This window comes from Musca vetustissima, unplaced genomic scaffold (assembly GCF_032173495.1).
Source record: "Musca vetustissima isolate MV318-11 ecotype Yass unplaced genomic scaffold, APGP_CSIRO_Mvet_v1 utg31740, whole genome shotgun sequence".
In the NCBI taxonomy this organism is placed as follows: domain Eukaryota; kingdom Metazoa; phylum Arthropoda; class Insecta; order Diptera; family Muscidae; genus Musca; species Musca vetustissima.
Window position 1 is genome coordinate 106,311 of NW_026877042.1, and position 21,802 is coordinate 128,112.

The following is a 21,802-nucleotide window of genomic DNA, read 5'->3' on the forward strand; positions in this document are numbered from 1 at the left end:
CAGAAAAAGTGGACCTATATTTATAATTTTTTGTGGTGATATTAAGTACCCAATAAGAACCCAATGTAGCAAATTTCAGCGAATTCGGTTGAAAAATGCGCTCAAGAACCCCAAAATACCGAAAATTTGGGGGTACCCTTATATGAGAGCTATGCCTAAACGTGGACCGATAAAGCCCATCTTCGAACTTGACCTGCCTGCAGACAAAAGACGACTCTATGCAAAATTTTGGCAATCTATCTCCATTCGTTTAGACGCTAGAGTGATTACAACAGAAAGACGGACAGACAGACGGACAGACGGACATGGCTATATCGTCATAGAATTTTACGCTGATCAAGAATATATATACTTTATAGGGTCGGAAATGATTATTTCGATGTGTTACAAACGGAAAAACAAAACTAATATACCCTCCATACTATGGTGGAGGGTATAAAAAGATAGGTCCACTTTTTCTGGTAGCCCCCAAATATCGGTACCTCACAATTTTCAGTTTTTAGGGGGCTTTGACCGGATTTTTTCAACGAATTGGCTGTTATTTAGTACTTTGAGTTCTTATTGGGTATCAAATCTCTCCATAAAAAATTATGAATATAGGGTACCCCCAATTTTCGGTATTTTGGGTTTCTTGATCCCGTATTTCAACCGAATTCGCTGAAATTTGTTACTTTGATTTCTTATTGCGTAGCAAATCTCTCACTAAAAATTTTAAATATAGGTCCCTTTTTTCCGGTAGCCCCCATATAATACCAAAGACAGACGACAGCCTTAATTTGCATTAAATAGTTCTTAATTTGAATTAATATTTACCCCTGACAGACGAGAGTTTCTGCATTTATGAACCAGTTTTTTTTTGTTTCAAAACTATTGTTTGTCTGTGTGTAGGAAGAAAATATTGAATTTTTTTACAATATTTTTTAGGATTACATCTTTATGAAAACGATACACGACAGACAGGACGAATAACAGCTATAATGATGATTAAAAAGCGCCCAACTCGAGAGAATGTTATATTTTGCCTTTATTTCTAATTTTTATTTTCATAAACGTAAACAAATTTGACAATAATCAATTTATTTTCTACAGCATTGTCATATTGAAATTGCTTAATTCAGTATAAATTCAGTTTGATTTTGTGCATTTACAACACATAAAAATGAGGATAATGTACAAGTTATTTTGAATTAAGGCTGTTAATGCAAATTAAGGCTGTCGTCTGTCTAGGCTATAAGGGACCATCCAATTTTCAGTATTATGGGGTTCTTGAGCACGGTTTTCAACCTAATTCGCTGTAATTAGGTATTTTGTAGTCGTATATGGTAACAAATCTCCCTACCAAAAATTATTAATATTCACCCCTTATTAGGTATTCACCCTTATCTTTTCCGTGTGTTGGGGTTACCCCATATAGCTGTATTCGACCATTGTAGGGGGGATATTCGGTACACGAAATTTTCAGTTCATACCCCACATAGTTTCTCCGTACCATGCGTTAATAATATATGTCAACATTTTAGGGTTTTGAGATTTTAGGAAAACTCCCATTGAAATTACTGAATTTTCTATTTGGTTTACAACAATCGAATGGAAGAATTGTCTTTATATGTATGTTCCCTATGTTTTCATTTAAAAAATTTGTCAGTATTTCTATGGTGGAGGGTATCCAAAGTTCGGCCCGGCCGAACTTAACGCTTTTTTACTTGTTTCCAATAAATTCCTTTCAGATAGGATTTTAAAATATTTTGACATGCATATTTGTGACTTGATGAATTCAATCTATTTGTATTGAATATAAATTGATTACTTGTAACCCTAAAAAAAGTGATAGATTACAAATAATTGATTCACCGTTCTACACCACCGCAAATAAAAACAAATACTTATGCTTATATTTCAATTTCACCCCTTTTTCCAACTAGACGCGAATAATTTATTTATTTTCAAAAATTTCAACCACCCACCCACCGGTTTTGCTTTATTAGCGTCTTTAACTGTATATTAAGTAGCAGTTTCTCTATTTTTAATAAAAAACGAAAAAGCTTAGACGCCAGTCCTTTGCTGTAGTTGTGAAACGCCCACTTTAGTGCGCATTTCATTGAACTATACAGAAAAATCCCATTTACACGGGAAATAGCCCTTGTAAAAACGATTTAAATGCAAATTGCGTTTAAAGTGAATCTTAGCATGAGTAAATCTACTAAAAAAGGCTGCCTAAATGGTGAGCCCCCTGTATGCATGCATATATGTAGGCATGAATATGAATGAATGAAGGCTTTGCGTAAGTTTGTTGTTGTTTTTATAACCACAATATTCAACATGGTTGTATCCGGTAAACCAACTACCACCAACACCTTTCCATCATCACAAGCGTCGTTGGCGTTGTGCATTTCTGTCATATTTCATTCCTTAATGATATGGACATGTGTTAAGCTGTCCCCGGTTTCCTAAGAGAGCAAAATGTTTTTTGTGTGTTCTTTAAGATTACCTTACACACTAACACGTTTACACCTGTAGCCGGAGCTATACGTTCTAAGCATTAGGTATTTTTTTTCTGGTTATATTTTGGGGGCACTGTTACTAAATAAAGGGTTATTCAAATATTATCTCTTTTTCGGTATTTTAAAGCTTATAACTGAATTTCCCAACCGAATTCATACTCAGCGTTTTGGTATTTTATAAAAGGAAAGCCAGTGAGTGAAGCAATATAGTCGGACGGGGCCGACCATACGATACCCTACACAGCTACCACGGAACTCTAACTGGGCAATATTTCGTGATATTTGCTCAATCTAGCCCGATTAGAGGTCAACAGCACCTCTTCATTACACTGACATATTTTTATACTATTTTATAATTGTCCAGATTCCCTTCATCGTGGGTTGTGTTGTGACGTTTGGCCTTATCATTTGCACCGACTCGAAAAAACACAAAAAATTAAGTTTTCGGTCCACTTCATCCCAATACCGAAAATTATAGGCGTTGTTCTTGACCATAACTGGGAATTCATGCAAAATTTAAAAGCGATCAGCGCTATATTTTCGCCATCTAGTGTGGTAATGGGTTACTAAATAATATCTGAATACGTAAGCACCTGTACATATTTAAGTGTAACTTCCACATCCAGGAACATACAACAATATAATTGGTATCAATGTAAAGGTCAACCACTCCTTGGGTATACTATCAACTTCTCGTGTCTATATCTTTCAGCAGTAAATAGAATACAAATTTTGTAATTTTTCACACAAAAGTCATTATCACTATTATCAAAGCAGGCATGCTTATTCTTTGGCCCGATCCCCTTATCCATATAAAAATTCGCCATGTTTGGGCCATAATTGCTGCCTCTGGAGCTACCAGAAAAATCGACAAGAATCAAGTATTTGGTCCATTTCATCCCCTAAATATTAACCGATCTTTACCAAAAACAATAGGGGTCTTCATTGACCAGAACCCATCCTACATGCAAAATTTCGTGAAAATTGGTCCATAAATGTGGTCTATATCGTTTTTACCAATTATAATGGACAGACGGACGGACACACATGTCTAGATCGACTCAGCTAATCGAGATATAACGATCGGTTACAAACTTTAGGGGCTGCACAAAGCTATAATACCCTGACAACATAGTTGTGTAGGGTGTAACAAGTAAACTCAAAGCAACTTTTTATACCCTACACAACTATGTTTTCAGGGTATTATAGCTTTGTGCAGCCCCAAGAGTTTGTAACGCCGCAAAATATTGGTCCTAGACCCTCCGTTAAGTATACAGATCGTCATATCTCGACTAGCTGATTCTGAGTCTGCTCGCTCCAGAGGCCGCAATTATGGTCCAATCAACGCGAATTTTTACATGGAGAACGGGATCGGGCTAAAGAACGAGCATGCCTGTTTTGATAAAGATCGGTCAATATTTTGTTCGAAAAAATACAAAATTTGTATTCTATAGTGTATATATTTGCCCCCGAAGGAAATAGACCCGAAAAGTTGATAGTGTATCCAAGAGGAGTGGTTGACCTTTAAATTGATACCAATTATATGGTCGTATGTACTAAGATGTGAGAGTAACAATTAAATATTTACAGATGCTTACGTACTCAAATATTATTTAATAGTCCATTACCACACCAGATGTCAGAAATATAGCGCTGATCGCTTTGAAATTTTCCATGAGATTCCAGTTATGGTCAAGGACAGCGCATATAATTTTCGGTGATGATCAGGTAATAATTTTGGAATGTAGTGGATCGAAAACTTATTTTCTTTTCGGGTCTATAGAACACAATTATATGTCTAACATCACAACACAACGGTGAAGGGAATCTGGGCAAGTAATTAGAAGGGCTGTACTGAATATTAGTAATTTTCGGAATATATGTCATTGTAAGGAAGATGTGATGTTGACCTCTAATCAGGCAAGAGGATGCAAATATCAGGAAAAATTTCCTAGGCTAGCAAGACATATCCGCAGAAAGTTGGAGTTCCATGGTAGTTGTGTAGGGTATCGTATTGTTGGCCACGTCCGACTATACTGCTCCCCTCACTGTTTGATTTTTTGTAAAACTATTTTGATTTTGTTATCTATGATACGATTTTTCTATAGGGTACGGATTTGATTATTGTGTTGGGCTTGAAAAACCTGAATTTTAGACTTCCGCAACCAATTTTTGACATGATGTAGTGTATGTTTTGGAGATTATTGTCAAGCTGAAACACTCAAACAAGCGGTATATTTTCTTCAGCGAAGAAAATATACCGCTTTTTTTGACGAAAGCACTCCTTGTCCCGATAAGTATTATGGTAAAGCGTTGCCCACATCCTGAGAACTGCAACAAAAGCAACACTTGGTTACCAAATACCATCATCAAGAGACCCGTGGTACGATCAGAAGTGTCATAATGCTACTGAGTTGAAAAACGCAGCGTATAGGGCAACAAACAATGCAAGAGAAAGGATAGTGGAGAAACGTTTTTTGAAAGAAAGCGTGAGCAAATCAAGATGTATACGAGTCAAAATAAAGTCCGGAATTTTTACCAACGAGTAAAATTCCAAACCGAAGGCTTTGGTGCATTTACATCTGAAGAAGCACCCTTGGTGGCAGATAAAGACAGCGTGTTGAAGAGCTTTTTGAAAAACTTCTGGTATCAAATAGTGGTGGTGAAGAAGATACCCCCCGAACTATTCAAGGCCAGTGGTTAGATGCTGGTCAGTAGGTACGAGCTGATTAGTACAGTTTCCATAGAAGAATGAGAAGAATTTCCATGAGAAGAATTTGAACCTCAGCATCCTGTATCCCGTGCACAAAAAAGGAGACAATACGATATGTGCCAACAATAGAGGAATAAGTCTACTTCCCATCGCATATTTAGTGCTATCCAGTATGCTGTGTGAGAGGCTAAAGCCAATGGTCAATGATGTAATTTGACCATACCAATGCGGGTTTAAACCTGACAAATCCTGGAAAAGACCCACGTCGACTATAAAGCCGCATTCGTCAGCCCAATCCGATCAGAGGTGTTAAAGGCCATGTATGCAATTTGGCATTGCTGCAACGCTAATACGGCTATGCAGGATAATATTAACTGGCCCAAAGTCAGCAGTTAAAGTCGGACAGGACCTTTTAGATCCCTTCAATACCGAATGACAATTCAAACAAGGTGCCAGTTGTCGTGGGACTTGTTTAATATCCAGCTGGACACACGAGATGCAAATGTGAACAGAAATGACCTAATGGCTCGAACATTGCGACCGGTAACATCCATCTTTCATCGTATTGGGAAGGAGTCGGCCAAAGTGACCGGGTCTACTGAACGACCCGGTCCAACTGTGGAACTTGAAGACTACAGCCTTGAGGTGGTGAAGGATTTTATATACATCGGCGCCACCATAAACAAAACTAATAACATCAGCTTTGAAATTCGGAGAAGAACAGTGTTGGCCAATAGATGTTACTATGGTCTGAGTAAGGACTTCAAGAACAAGGCCACCTCCCGCCAGACCAAACTTATACTCTACAAGACGCTGATATTACCCGTGCTGTTGTATGGATCTAAAGAATGGGTACTTGCGCAAGCAGATGAGGCAGCTCCTGAAGTGCTTGAGAGAAAAATTATCCGGAAGATCTATGGGTCGATCTGCGCTGACGGTGAATATGGCCGTCGTATGAACCATGAGTTGTACCATATATTCTCTGACATCAAAATAGTCAGACGTATCGAACTGCAGCGACTACGAATGAAGATGCGCCAGCTTAAAGGGTATATAAAAGCGAGCCAACTGATGATTCATGCAGAAGGGGAAGGCCACGAATCCGAACATGGTCTTTGAAATTGGATTAAGATCGACGCGCCTGGAAATCTTTTTTAAGCTCGACTTTTGGATCAATCGTTCTGTCACAAGCTAGTTAAGTATGTAAGTTATGTTTATATTTCAGAAGAATTCGACAGTTCTTCATAAATGGAGAGAAAGTAAAGCGGAAAAGGACGCTGCACACATACGAATATCGATTTCTTGTCTTTAAGGTCCCTATCTAAAATCTTATAAACGATATTTTTGAAGAATTATTAAAGCATAAGAATCTCCATCTTGAGATATTTGGCTTGCAGTGAAAGAAAACTATGATGAAGAAGACGCATAAGGACTTGAGATAGAAGTTGGACAAATTTGACAAAAACGTTCCATATTTGATTTGACTCAAGACTTGTCATTTGAAAAAATGCCTTGAAATACCCGCACACAAAGATGTAAAGCTTTTTCTTTATGAATTTTAAAGTCACCAGCAGAAAAGTCATCGTGCAATAACTCAAAAACTGGACATAAGACGAATTTGCCCTTATGGGAACTAAATATATTCTCGCAATATTCCACATTAGGGGACAATGAGTTCGATTTTGTTGCATAGTTGCAATCAGTACACACAAAAATCTTACTTATGTGTTTTAACATTAACATATCTGATAACCCTACTAACTAAAATACAGGTTAAGGTTGTAGTGTGAATATCCTCTTGGTACTATTATATCCATTTGGTAAAATATAAAACAGTGTTTTGTTTCTACAACAACAACAACTACAGAATCTCGTTTTTTTGTTGTTACAGCTGTTGTTGTATTTCCTACATTTTTGTGCTGTTGCATAGCTATCAGAATGTTTTTGTGAAAATTTCCATAAATAATATACAATCGTCTTGAACATAATAAATGCGAAGACCAATGAAAACAACAACAAAGTAGCAGCAGTAGCAAGAAAACCTGTCGAGAAGAAAAACCACAACTCAGTTTGAAATGTCTAAGTTGTTGGTTGAAATTCATAGTCCTTATAATTTGTTTGGGATATTCATTTGAGGATAAATTGTTACTGATACATTTATTATCGTCTAGCCCAAATTTTGAATACTGGAGGTAATCAATTATGCATATTATTTAAAGGAATTATTTTAAAAATGCAAACAATTATATTTGGATAGCAAATTCGATTTGAAGATTAGTGTATTGAGATTAAGGAAACATTTTTTTGGATTGAAGTGGCATGTTCATTTCTGAACAAAAACAGTGCAGATCTATTGTGACAGAACATTTGCTCCATAAGCGGAGCTCTAGAAATATTTCAAGGCACCTCGGTCTTGTGCGCAGTTGATCCTATTTGAAATAACATGTTCCGAAATGATGTCTTCCACTTGCTCTTTCCATCTTTCCTTCCCCTTCCAACGTAGTCGTGCAGCTCTATAAGACTAACAATTTCGATGTTCGACAATAAATAATACAACTTGCAATTTCATTCGACTGCGATATTCACCGTCGATGCAGAACGGCTCATAGATTTCCCGGAGCATTTTTCTCTCAAACACTCCAGGAGCTGCATCATCTGCTTGCGCAAGTACCCAAGTTTCGGATCGATGTAACAGCACTGGTAGTATCAGCGTTTTGTAGAGTGTGAGTTTGGTCAGGCGGAAGAAGGCCTTGTTCTAGTACTTATTTAGACCATAGTAGCATATGTTGGCCAACATTATCCTTCTCCGAATTTCAAAACATATGTCATTAGTTTTATTTATGGCGGTACCGAGATATATAAAATCTTTGACTACCGAGTCTACAAGACCTCTTGAGCGTTGATACCATCAGCTTTGTCCTCTCGCCATTTACTGCCAGACACCTTCTCAATTTGTTCTGTTACCGCTCGAAATGTTCGACCCATTGTGTCGATGTCATCGGCGTATGCGAGTAACATATGTTGTTTGGTGTATAGAGTGTCATTTCTGTTCACCTTTGCCTCTCGTATGACATTTTCCAGCAGGATGTTAAAAAGATCACACGACAAACTGTCACCTAGTCTGTATTCTCGTTCGGTAGTGAAGGGCTCTGAGAAGTCCTCTCCAACTTTATTTGCTGACCACTTAATTTAAGTTATTTGCTGTGTCACTTAAATTTATTGTGTATATCCGTATTAATTCTGCAGGAATGCTAAAGACATCATTGCTTTAACACTAAATTGCCGAAGGCAGTCATTTTGACCACTGTGCATTTAATGACGTTTTTTTTAAATTTGGTGACTTTTTGTACCTCATAGAGTTACGTTTATTATAAAAAATTCACCAAATTAAAAAAAGTGTCATTAAATGCACAGTTGCTTTTGTACTTGAAATTGGAAAGCGATCAAAATGACCGCCTTCGGCGTTCTAGTGTTCAATACCTCTGAGGTGGAATGTGTCGATGAGTTTTTTGTGGATCTTTTCCAGGATTTGGCGCACAGTGAAAACCTGGTCAATGGTGGATTTGCCTGACCTGATGCCGCATTGATATGGTCCAATAATGTAATTGATACTTATTCCTCTACAGTTGACACATATCATCTTGTCTCCTTTTTTGTGCACGGGACACAGAATTCTGAGGTTCCAATCATTGATAATCCTTGAAAGTTTCGAAGTCTTTCTTACAAGAAAAAGTTTCGTAGGATAGCACCCGGCCAGACGGAAGGACATTTGTAAATCGATTTCAAATTGTCTGCATTAGATTTGGTCCAATGAAACATGGATCTAAAACCAATATCTCGATGACGCACCTCCTTAGACGTATCAAAGTGTATATACCCTGAAAATTTCAAGATTTGGTCCATGTTTTTTATAGCAATTTTCCACCTAAATTTGCGGTACTTTGAAGTTCTATTCTCAGTCCACATTCAAATTACTAGCAAATAATTTACAATGCCATAATACCCAAATAATGTTCCACACTGTTGAAGAGTATAAAAAATTCGCCTCAGCCGTTTTCTTTTTGTTCAACATGGTAGATTTGTTCATCTCCATCTTTTTCATACATTGTTTTCTTTGTAGCATGCTTGTACATCAAAGTTTTGCATTGCTACAATAAATCATACATCAAAATGACCTCTTCAAAAAAACCAACTCCACTCCCCCAAATCAGAAAGACAAAGAAGAAACATTAGTCAATATAAAATGTTCAGATTTTGGCTATAAATCAGATTCAAAGGGAGGGATTTCCTAATAATTATGTCTGGTCTTTCTTGATAGACTCCTCTCTACGTTGCCTTCTTCGATTGCTAAGGCGAGTTAACATGGACACCAGTTGCATCTTGCAAACATCGGCACTCAGGAGCATGTATGGAGGATGGGTTTGCCACAATTATTCTGTCTTCTATTTCGTTCGTTGGAATGTCGTTTCGAACAAACATTGTTAGAATTCAACATCCTGCTGGGGTTGACTAGAATTTATTACATTGGTAGAATTGCGTCGGATGCACGGACACAAACACACGTACAGTCTTACCAAATGTCGGTCTATGACATTGTGCCAATGGCAAAAAACAGGATATGCTGTTGCATGTTTTGGAATACTATACGAAACCGCATGTTTGTTTGGCATCTTATGTTACTTCGTGTTGTTGTCGTTGCTGTAGTTATTATCCCGACGATCCCTCTTATGTATCGTCATTGAAAAGTAACCAACAAGTAAGTCTTTGATTTGTACGAGGAAATAACAGTGCAGCCATGTAGTTATAAGCATCTAGTCAAAAGGGTAAGTATCCGTATTCACCGCACACCAGCCGGATGCACAAGTTGCATGTGCGGCAAATTGGGAAACCAAACGTCTGTCTGTTGACTACACAACTACCACCAGTCGTTTAGAGCAATAATTTGAAGTCACGTCCAACATGAATGATTTGTTCTTCATGGCATTGGACTTTGTATGTCTTCGATACAAGCAGAAGAAGCAGTGTTTGTTGGGAAGAATATGAACAACATTCACATCGAGAAACCCATACTGTCGGATTTCTATGTATTGAAGCATGCTGGACCATGACAGGGGGTTTTCATTCTGAATAATGTGATGATTAAATGACTTTTTTCGATACCGGGCAATCAGTGTTATAATCTGATGCACAGATGTTGCTGCAGATGACGACGAAAGATAACCGTTAAAGGATATTGGGATATGGTTACAATTCAGGTGTCACCTTAGTCATTGACTATAGCCAATTAACTTTGAAAAAAGAAGAGCATCAATCTTTGGTACATATTCTCTATGACTATGCGAGGTATTTAATTTGTAAATTGTTGTGATGGCATTTGAAAGGATTAAATTGAAGGATTTCGATGTTAAATTTCAGACTTTCTGGAAGGGAATATTTGAATTTGGGAAATTTCAAATTAAGATTCAATTAACTCGAATGAAACATCTTTTTGTATAACACATCCTGCTATATCGACTTCATATGCATTTTTGCATCTTTATTTCCTTGAACTGTAACCAAATAACCATCAGACCACCAGATCAGAGATATTTCATATTTCTGTTCACATCATAGAGATCCCTGTATTTAAGAGAGTGTGCTTAAGAATTTTGCAAAAAATGTTAATACTCTTAGTATTTATACCCTTCACCACACTATGCTGCAGTGTGTTTGTGTTTGTGCATATGTTTGCAACAGTCAAAAGGAATCGAGATAGGCACATGGTTCCTTTTGAGAATGTGCATAGAATCACTTTCTTAGGCTGACGTCAGAGTGCAAGCGAGAAGCGATGCGATACTACTATAATAGTTCATGCTACCTCAATGTTATAGTATGTCAGAGTGAGTGCTATAGAGAGCAAAGCGTTTTGTTGGTTTACATCGCCTATTTCTGTTGTAAACTGGTGTTTATTGACTCAAGAAGGTTTAAGAGGAAGAATTTTTCATATAGCAAAATATTTTCAAAGTAATTTTTAAAAGAAAACTCATGAAATTAACAAATATTTCTGGATCGATTTTCCTTATTTTTTCCTAATTATTTTATTATTATTTAATTAAATTTGGAATTGAGTCCAAAAAAATCCCGACAGATTGATCTATGCCATTAAAATTCGATAAGATACAAAATTAAAATAATAAACAAAGAAACTCAAACAGAGCCAAAGCGAGCTCTTGCTATAAACCATTGCACAACACGCTTTATCGCTTGCACTCGCTTTGTCTCGCTTGTAGCGTAGCACCCACTCTGTCAGCTTTTGCGCTATGCCATAAGAAAACACACGCAGAGGTTTATAGCGTCGTCTAGCGGCATATCATAGCATCGCTTCTCGCGCGCACTCTGACGTCAGCCTTAGTTGATTTATGTGCGACCGTCAGTTGATGTTGAATTGTAAACAAACCACATGTAGCATTTACGATTCGAATTGGATGATATTTTACTTAGCTCATTTATTCGGCCTAATGACGAACCCTATTGCAATTGGGAAAAAGGGGTTCAGATTTAGATATAGCTCCCATATATTAGGGTGTCCCATAAGTTTCTTCGGCGCCACGCCATGAATGAGTCTGACTGGCTATGTTTATATAATCTACTAGCAAAGTGCCCGCTACTTCGTATGCGGAGAGGTAATACAAAAAATATTTCATATGGAATCGTGAATACTGCAAATTTGTTGTAATATAGTTTGCGATCTAGTACTCTTCATACACATAAGCACTATTTTCTGAAATAGTTCTTACTTCCATTAAAGAGATTAAATCCAGTAAGGAAATTAGAAAAGTACCCCATGCAAAATTTCGTGCAAGTCGAAATATATATAGGGACTTTGGTACACCATTTACATTAAATCGGACGAAGTTATATATGGGAGCTATATCTAAATCGGAACCGATTTTCATGATGTTTAACACACATCGTTCTAGACTTAATTCAGCTTGCTGTGCCTAATTTCGTGTAAATCGAAGGATATATAGGGAGTTTGGTGCACTATTTACCTAAAATCGGATTAAAATATATATGGGAACTATATCTAAATCTGAACCGATTTTTCCCAATTTCAATAAGGTTTATCCATGGTACTTTTCGAACACATAATTACACATTTTCAAGACTACTTCCATACCACCACCACTAAATTTAGTACTAGTTAGTATAAAAACCCCTTTGGTACTTCTTTCTAACTCTCCGTCAGTGACCCACATTACAAACTTTAGGTTTCCAACTCTCTCCGTTGCCAAAATCGAAATTTAGTGCATTTGCTATTCTATTTACTATTCCTACACATCAATTCGAGTTTCCAAAGTTATCTCCATACCTAAATACTACACTTTAACAGTATTCTAAATTACAAATCTCAGGACCCAACCAAATCCAAATTGTTCCAAATTTAGTACCATCATAGTCATACGTAAGAATTTCTAAAACTACATCAATCTTACTCTCCAACAGTAATCTTAATCCCACCAAAGTCCAAATTTAGTACTTTTCGTACTCATAAGTACGAATTTCCAAACATACCTCAATACTGATTTCAAATAGTAATCGTAAGACAAAATTTAAAGAATTCCAGATCTGTCTGTTCACCAAAAACCAAATTGTACCAGATTTGGTACCATTCTGTACTTTTCGTACCCATATTCCAAACAAAATCAAATCTACACTCCCACAGTAACCTAAGTTGCAACATTCGGCATTCCAAACCTACCAGTTCACCTAAGTTCGAATTGTACCAAATTTTGTGCTTTTCGTACACTTAAGTACGAATTTCCAAAACTACCCCAGTCATGTTCTCCAATAATAAACTTTAGTCCACATTTAAGGATTCCAGCTCTATCCGTTCACCAAAAACCAAATTTAGTACCATTTTTATTACTTTTCGTAGAGGTAAGTACGATTTTATAAAACTTCCTCAATTCCACACTCCAACAGTAATTTTAATCATCATAAATTTCAGGATTATTTTCAAATATAAGTTTTCTATTTCTATGTCTATCTCAATCCTTTCATTTAAATCCAAATTGTACTAAACTTAGTACCATTTAGTACACATAATCATGCATTTTCTAAACTACCTCGATATCTCAATCCTACACTCCACCCTTAATTTTGATTCCAAATTTTAGGATTCCAGCTCACACAAAACGGATTGTACTCTATTTAATACCAAAAGTGCGAAATTTCAATACTACCTTAATCCTGTGATTTGCATTCCAAATTTAAAATTTAAAATTTCATTTTAATTCCAAAATTATGGAGTCCAACTCTATCCATTCACACTTAATCAAGTTGTACCAAATATAGTACCATTTAGTACACATAAGTACTATGCTTCCATGTCTTAATTCTATATTCTAAAAGCAACAATTATTCCAAATTTTAGGTTTCCAGCTCTCTCCGTTCACCCAAATCCAAATTGTACCATATCTAATGCCATTTAGTACTTTTCGTACACACAAATACGAATTTCCAAAGATGTCCCTATAGCTCAATCTTCAACAGTAATCAGAATTCCAAATTTCAAGGTTTAAGCTCATTCGTTTAAGCAAAATCCAAATTGTACTAAATTTTCGTACCAATAAGTAACTACCTCAATCCTACATTCAACATTCATTTTTTTCACAATTTAAAGACTCCAGCTCTATCTGTTCACCTAAATCCAACGTGCACCAAATTTAGTACTATTTAGTACTTTTCGTACACATAAGTACGATTTTTTAAAGCTGCTTCAATCTTGTGCTCCAATACCCTGACAATACCAGGACTACCCTGATTCCGATTTTCCGGATTCCATCTCTATACACTCAACTAAATGCAAATAGTACCAAATTTAGTACCATTTTGTACTTTTTATACACATAAGTACGATTTTTTAAAGCTACTTCAATCTCGTGCTCCAATAGTAGTCCTGATTCTGATTTTCCGGATTCCATCTCTATACACTCAACTAAATGCAAATAGTACCAAATTTAGTACCATTTTTAACTTTTTATACACATAAGTACGAATTTCTTTAAGCATTTCCATACATCAACACCACTTCCCAACATGTATTCCATATAAAATTTCAATATTCTAGCTATATAGGTTCAATATGTTCAAAATATATACAATTAGAACTAAATTTAGTAATTTTTAGTACTTTTAGTACACTTATAAGTCGAATTTCCAAAAACCCTTTTGTACAGCTTTCTAACTTTTCATCAGTGACCCACATTCCAAATTTCAGAATTCTAGCTCTTCCCGTTCGCCTAATACAAAGGGTACCATATTTGGGACATTTTAGTACTTTTCGTACCCTTCTAGTTCGAATTTCCAAAAACCCAGCCTTATCTCACGCCTACACACCAACAGCAACCCTCACTCCAAATTTCAAGATTCTAGCTTTAGTCGTTTCGTCTGGGCGATGATCTGTCAGTCACTCACTTAACACTAAGCTCTTTTATATATATAGATAATCTATATATCTCTTATCCGTTTATGGCGTCGGTTTCAGTCGTCCCAGAGCTCTTTCAAAGTATGTTTTAATATTTTTTTCTGCCCCGTTCAGCATTTACGGCATTTTATGCTTCATTGCTTTAAAAAAGTCAATAGTTCAAAGGACACTACAGATGAGATTTGAACCGTTTACGGGAGTGGTACTATGACCATTAGGACCGTCCGCAATTGGTTTAAGACATTTAGAGCCGGCAATTTTTATTTGCAAGATGAAGACCACAGCGGCCGCCCAGTAACGACGGATGCGGACCTTATAAAGACTGTGATGGCTGAAGATCCGCGACATAGTGGATGACACTAATATTCCCAAGACAACGGTACATAGGTATTTGATCAATATGGGATATGCAAACAGGGAATACACTTATGGGACAACAATATTTTCGTCCGATTTGGTGTCAATTGTGCACCAAAGTACATATGTATTTTACGATTTGCACGAAATTTGGCAAAGCGCACTGAATTAAGTCTAGATGATGTGTTCTAAGTTCCGTGAAAATCGGTTTAGATTTAGATATAGCTCCCTGAATTAAGTCTAGAATGATATGTATTAAGTTTCATGGACTTATATATGTATAGAAATTTGGCACGTACAAAATTAAGAGAGAATGCAAATTTTTTTAAAAGTCGGTTCAGATTTAGATACATCTTCTATATATTTGTTCTTCTCCTTTTATGTAAATTGTGCACCAATCTCCTAATGTTTGTCCGATTCATACAAAATTTTGCACAAAGTATCAAAGTTTAGACTTGCAGATGCACAATCTACGCAGACATAGCTTCCATATGTCGGATTGAGATTAAATGTTGAACAGTGCTTTGAATCGGTTTACAGAAATGTATCCCATTGTACGCAAACTTCTCTAAATCTGCCCGAATTAAGAGAATTTATAATAGGTTGCAGAAAGGCATGTTTTGCCTTTATATTAGTCGTTTTACTTATAGATAAAAAATCATATGTGTTGGTTCGTTCAATGTCATGTCAATGGTCCTTGGAAAAGGCGACGTCTGTAGAATATACCTATAGAGATGAAGGGTATCATGTAGTAAGCCCAGTCCAACTTTACTACCTCCCTTACAGGTTTTTATCTATAAACCCGGTGGGGACGACCTGCATCGGTAGTCTTACGTCCTCCCTTTGTAATGCACGACGGGGCCTCCTTAGGCATAAACATGTAGTTTGCTGTACAGGATGTGACGCCGTTGACAACTTCGAGATTCCTACAAAGACCTCGAACTTTTCACAGGCTGCCTTAAAAAGCTGGCACTGCCGTCGTCGTTTGGCCTGTTTTGCGTTTAATACTGCCTTTGTTGGGGTTTCTTCGACTTTGTTGGTTTTCCGCAAGAAGTCTGGGTCGTGGTTGTCTTAACAGAAATTTATAGTGTCAAAGTTCTCTGTTAATTCATAGATCACGTCGATGGTTTTGACTGAACTTAGGTCTTTGAATAAATGTTCATAGTTGAGGCTCCGCTGGCCCCCATCAGCGTATCGAGTATGGCCACCACTGATTGGGTCTTCTGATGAGTTTTCGAGATATACTTAAGGTGGGAATTTCATCACCTTCTTTAGAGTAGTTTAAAATACTTCGCAATTCTGAGATTTAATAGAGGATTTGATGTTTATAATTGCATACCAGTAAGGCTATGTTCGAATACATTTGGTATCCTGACTGCAAACCTTAGTGGGTTTATGGAGTTCACCGTAGTTGGGAAGTGGCCAAACATTATGGGTTAAGTTCAGGGCACTGACTCGAATATCTAACGATCGTAAGCACTATGTCTAGGTGAACAGGTAAGAATGTCGTTGTAAAGGTCACCTAACAGAATCTATTCTCTTCGGGATTATTTAAATATACCATTGACATTTTGCACATATAGTCCTGTTTCTATAGCATTTGTATTGAAAATGGAATATCTAAGTCCACGTTTTTATATATCGTCATATTTTCGGTAATCCGAAAACCGAGATAGAAGATAAGGAATATTTTGACCGATTGCATTTATCCTAGTTCATAGATAGCTTTATACGTACAGAATAACATTTTACAATTAGGAATGGAGTGGATCATTAGTTTTTGAGTTATCATGCCCCCCATTTGTAAAAATGGCGGGAAACGGGAAAAACGCGCTTAAGAAACACTTCTACTCGTTTGATGCTGACACAATAAATCGGCTATATTTTCAAGAGTTGTTGAGATTTTCGCTTGAAATTATAAAGGTGTATTCTTGAAATAGTGTAGGTCCATGTTTTGAGATAGCCTTCGTATAAAATGTATTTTGATGAAAATATCTAGTATTTTTAGTCGAATTTAGTATGAATTGAAAAATCCAGCCTTACGTAGTATTGCCCTGTCGTCGATTAAAGTCATATAAAAGACTTGTGTGATAAATGGTAGAGTGATAATTGATATGTGAATTTAACCATGTGGCAAAAAGCCGGAATTAAATACATATTTGTAAATTATATATCATACACACGCATTAATATGACACTGCCGAATTTTAACAAATATTACCCATATCAGTAATATTTGACAGAAGCCTGTATAGTGGCCATATTTCATTTCCATACGAATATTTGAAAGTTACAATGCTAATCAGTATGAAAAGTACAAACCAAAGATGAAGATTGAAACACATTTCCCCTTCCTCCATAGAAATGTCATACATGATATGACCTTCGACTTATTTCTTCACAATATGTATTATGTAACTCATGCAAAAGCAAAAATCTGTCGTCTATCAATTTATTCAACCCACATATTCTACATTTATGAGAATGTGTCAATTTACTATAAACCTACATACAAACATACAATCGTACAAGCATACATATGTACATACACAATATATATAATCAATTTTTATTTTGTTACACAAACATATCTAAAATATATTTAGTGAAATATTGATACATGTATTAGAGAGAAATAACTGAAGGTCACATTGTACCTTCTATTAGGGTTGATATGGGTTCGGTCTCTGTATTCGATGCGGGTTTAAATTAGAATCAAATTTAATATGAAATGTTCTCGAATTCATAGTAAAAATCAAAATTTCATTGAAGAAATTTAAATTTTATCACTCGTAGTCAGTTTTGTTACTAATGAAAATTGACATTATAGCTTTGTAATATTAAATATTTATTTACGACTACGGGTTTTTATGACTGACTGGTAAATAACGGCCAGACAAAATGATTGAATCTACAATCCTGAAGTATTGCACGATGGCCAACATTGTGTGTGATAAGGCAGGTCAATAGGAAATTATAAAGGTACCTCAAATGGTGAGGAGTTGAAGATGGGATCTTAAAATTGAATGTATTTAAATAAAATTATAGGTGACTTATTAAAATTAAATGTGTAAACTTGAAAACAATTTTATGTAATATATGTTTTCACGCCTTTATAATCACTTTCTAAGAAAAACTTTTTTTCGTAGAATATATAGTTTTCCCCGAATCGGGCGTCAGAATTCACATGTTTAAATCGTTATTTTAAGTTTTTTCTTAATGTAAATTACTTTTAATTTTTAACAATTTATATACAGTTTTTATATACGGAATTACAAATTATAACTGGGAATGGTATTATAAAAAGCAAGACAATATGTATTTTCCATCAAACTGGAATTAATATGGACCAGACGGGCTGGATTTACATTCTAAGCTGGTTTGTGACACAAGTTTTGTTCCATAAACTAAGCTTAAAAAAGATTTCCAGGCGCATCGTTATTGTGTGCAGCTCCTACAATTTGAAACGTAGTCACTGCAGCTCGATACGTCTGGCCATGTCGTTGTCCGGGAATAGATATATATCTCATGGTTCATTCCGTGGACGTTTTCTTTTTCGATGTTTTTTTTTATAGTAGGAAGCGCTTTCCCGGCGTGGGCAGTTAACTCGACGAGCCAACACATTTTTTCATAATTATGGGCGAACTCGGGCACATAGCAGCTCATTATTTCAGCGGATTATGAAAGTAGCTACTCCACGTGATACCGCGGGGACCATGATAAGCCAATCAGAGCTGTTGCTTGGTATCTCTCATCCCCTACATCACCAAAGCGCTCAGGAAGGCTAAATTATTATACCCTTAACCAAACTGTGGTACAGGGTATTATGTTTTTTGTGCATATGTTTGTAACAAGCAAAGGGAAACGACCTTATGGTTGGTAGCAGTGCCTTTTTGCCGTCTAGGCTACTGAACTGTTGTGTAGCCTGCTTCTTAATCAATACTTTTGCCCACGATCGCTGTGCTCTGCCTTTCCAATGCTGATCTACGTGTTGTGCAATGTGCAGGCGAGACGCATATATATTTTGCAATTCTATTTGTAGCACGTAGTAAATTCGACTATCGTAGATCAAATTGTCTGGTGCGTGTCTGGCTTGACACGTGCGGTCTCGCACAGTGGCAGATTTTGTTAGAAATGTTGCTGAGGAATTTTAATTTGTACCAATAGCATCAAGATATTTTATTCGGATAGTGGTGGTAATATGCCAAGGAAAATTTGGTGCCAGTAAATTAATGATGGAGGACAAAATTCATAAAGGGTCCAATCAGTGATTTTTTTAAAATCCCAATGGGATTTTTTTTGTTTCCACGTAAAACGTTTTCCTCACCTACGGTCAACAATAATGTTGCCGTAAAGGTGGAATTAATTGAAATCGTCTTGGAAATTTAATTGCTTTTCGAAAAATGTTGTTGTAAAAATTTGTAAATTTACTTAGATGTCAGCGTTTTTTGATTGATGACTTTTTTTGGGAATTGGCAAAAATTTCCACAAAATTAAACGAATATTAGTTTGCTTTTAAAATAAAATCTTCTTTTATTTTGTGATTAACAGATTTAATTTAACGATGTTTTTTTATTACTTTGGATAGAATCCACTCTTTTATACGGTCACTTATTTTCAATTTCGAATTTTTTGGTAAATTGAAAATCAATATTTGCTGTTGTTGGACGTGTGGTTTCTTTTAAAAGCCAGCGACGGAAAGAAAGATGAGATTTTGTAAGAGCATAATGAAACCATCAAAACTCAAAGCTAGGTATTGTTCACCACTAAGCAAAGAGCCTATTAGAGAACAGCTAATGAGGTTTTAGAACACATTTGAGTGCACTGCTAGAATGCATTCTCACTAACACATATAAAGTCTCCGCTAACGGTATAACAGCAAAAAAAAAAAAAATAATTAAAATAATAAAAACTTAAAAACATAGATTGCTTTTAACCGGATTTGAACTCTGGTCCTTACGACTGCAAGGCCGAGATACTATCTCTGAGCTACGCCAATTTATGTGGGTGGCTCGCTAAACAGTCCATATGAGACAAAGCAGTGAATGTAACAGGTGTTATCCGAGACACATCGGCACCAATAAAGATTCATGTCTAGATACAATTTTCAGAATGTTCGAAAAATAATATGCTAAAAATAGCTATTGACATCCCAGCAAACATTTTATTAACCGAAAAGAGGAATTGTGATGGAACCATAATTTACCACAAATCACTTTATAAGTCGATTTATGCATATCCGTCCGTCCGTCTGTCTATGTTAAATTGTAAACAAAGTAAAGGCCGCATTTATGCTTGGGATGGGATGAAATTTGCCACAGCTCATTTATTTGGCCCAAGGATGAACCCTGTTGAAATTGGGAAAAATCGGTTCAGATTTAGATATAGCTATATATTTTCGATTTGCACTAAATTTGGTACGGCGTACTAAATTAAGCCTAGAATGATGTGTGGTAAGTCTCGTGAAAATCGGTATAGATTTAGATATAGCTCCCATATATAGTTTCGTACGATTTTATGTAAATGGTGCACCAATATCCCTAAATATCTTTCGATTTGCACTAAATTTGGTACGGCCTACTAAATTAAGCCTAGAATGGTGTGTGGTAAGTCTCGTGAAAATCGGTACAGATTTAGATATAGCTCCCATATATATTTTCGTCCGATTAAATGTATATGGTGCACCAAAGTTCTTATATATTTTTCGATTTACACGAAATTTGACATAACGGTCTAAATTGAACCTGGAGTGATGTCTGCCATGTTTCGTGAAAATCGGTTCAGATTTAGATATAGCTCTTATATATATTTTCGTCCGATTGAATGTAAAAGATGCATCAAAGTCCCTATATATATTTCAATTTGCTCGAAATTTGTCATAATGTACTGAATTGAGCCTAGAGTGATGTCTGCCAAGTTTCGTGAAAATCGGACCAGATTAAGATGTAGCTCCCATATATATTTTCGCCCGATTTAATGTAAATGGCGTACTAAAGTCATTGTATATTTTTAGATTTGGACGAAATTTGGCATAACGTACTGAATTGAGCTTAGAGTGATGTCTGCCATGTTTCGTGAAAATCGGTTCAGATTTACACATAGCTCTCATATATATTTTCGTCCGATTTAATGTAAAAGGTGCACCAAAGTCCCTATAAATCTTCGATTTGATTAATTAGGGAATTTTGAAACTACGCTCCACAGTTATGGGCATTTCGTTTTCTACGTTTTTATATAGCCCATTTGAGTACACCGTCCGAGCTTTAAGATTTTTTTGTTCATGTAGGGCGATTTTTGCAAAATTTCGAAAAGTACATTTTATAATGAGAAATAGTTTTGTAAACCTAATCATCCTTCGATGTCGAGTAATAGTGCCTGATTTTCGTATTTTACATAGTACATAAGACAAGAGAGTTGTTCGGACACGAAATGTAGATATCAACCATGATGAAATATAACTAACATCTTCCAAAAATTCATGCGATCTTTATGTCATGATGTCTATATTATATACGAAACAGAACACACAAATGAATCAACACTCAGTTGACAGCTATATCCTAACATTCACAAAATTGTTTTAGTGTATTAGTATAAATGTGTGTATGCACTTATGGGTCAGCGTATTCAACAAAAAAATAACACATCCTGTTAATAAAATGTCATCATAGCCGGATGTTGTTTACCCTTGTTTTGTGCTAGGAATGTCGGAAATATTCTCTTTTGTTTTTATGCCATAAACCAGCAACGAAAAAAATGGTT